This window comes from Chrysochloris asiatica, unplaced genomic scaffold (genome assembly GCF_000296735.1).
Source record: "Chrysochloris asiatica unplaced genomic scaffold, ChrAsi1.0 scaffold00800, whole genome shotgun sequence".
Classification (NCBI taxonomy): Eukaryota; Metazoa; Chordata; class Mammalia; order Afrosoricida; family Chrysochloridae; genus Chrysochloris; species Chrysochloris asiatica.
Window position 1 is genome coordinate 6,564 of NW_006409318.1, and position 1,323 is coordinate 7,886.

General features: G+C 55.8%; 1 pseudogene; it reads right to left on the minus strand.

Moving 5' to 3' along the window:
* Positions 1–188: 188 nt before the first annotated feature.
* Positions 189–1,149, minus strand: LOC102839945 (annotated as a pseudogene).
* Between the last annotated feature and the right edge of the window lie 174 nt (positions 1,150–1,323).

Here is a 1,323-nt window from a genome sequence, read left to right on the forward strand (position 1 = left end):
TCTGGGGTCAAGCTGTTATCTGCCCACTTCCTCTCATTGGTCAGATAGCCCCAAAGATTCCATCCCTAGCTCCTGGAGAATTCTTCAGTCCTCAGTGCCTCTCCTCCTTACTCCTGCCACATATACATGGGTTCAGGGAGAGGGCAGGGGCACTTGCTACCAACCTCCCCTACCCCTTTTAGATCCCCCTAGACTTGGATGAAGATCAGGCCAGTTAGCAGGGCAAAGCCTGCCAGCAGCAGAATGACCTTGAGGATCCTCTGCTCAGAAGTGGCCAACTCCTGAAAAGGTGATATAGAGAAAGGTGCCAGCTGCCATGCCCTCCAGCACAGACTGAGCCAGCTGATGAAGTGGCTCAGCCGACTCTGCCAGAGCTGCACCCAGCCTGATGCCTAGGGGTGTCATACAGGAGAAGAGGATTCCACAGCCTGCCACCACCTGTGCCCACAGGTGGCTCTGCAACAGCTGCAGGGACAGGCTGACAGCCAGGATACCCTTATGGAGCAGCAGAGCAAAGCACAACTCCATGGCTGGAGCCCGATCTCGCTGCAACCCTACTGCCAGCCACCCAAATACTGAGTGCAGGGCCAGGGAGAAGACCAGGACACAGGCACAGAGAGCTGAGGGTATTGCTGAGACTCCATTTGCCTGCTGTATCCCTGGCCCATCATGCCAGTGCTGTGGCCCACCATTCACTGTTCCCAGCAGAGCTCTTGTCTCCTCCCGAGGTGGGGGCCCAGACTGCTCCTTGTAAGCCCGTGTGATTTGCTCCATCACCAGGACCAGAAAGAAGCCCATGGCCAGGATGAACTCCTGCAGGGGGAACTGGAGCATCACATGCAGGGCCCCTAGGGCCTCATCTATGGCAGCCAAGTAATCAGGCAGCACGTCCAGGAGACAGGTGGCCAGAAAGACACCTCCTGAGAAGCAGCTTACAAGGCTCAGGGCTTTCTGGCAGGAGGCTGAGGTTTCATGGTTAGCTCCAGGCTGGCGCAACACACAGATGGGCACCAGGCTGCAGATGAGGGTAAGAACCAGCAGAAGCACCAGGGCCCACAACTTCACCTCCAGTCCTACAGGCACTGGAGGCTCTGAGGCCATGGCCTTAGGGCGCCACACCAGGAGCTCTGGCTCTCCCCAGGGCCTCATGGTAGCTGTGGTAGTTCCAATGACTGTCAGACCTCGTGAGGGTCTCTCTACATGGTATCCGCTTGGTTCCGGCCTACAGTCCAGCTGTATCTATCTTATTTGATTGTTCCTGTAGCGCTTTCCTGACTTCTTCCTTATTTTTCTCAACTCCATTGTATAGTGGTTTTTTTTTTT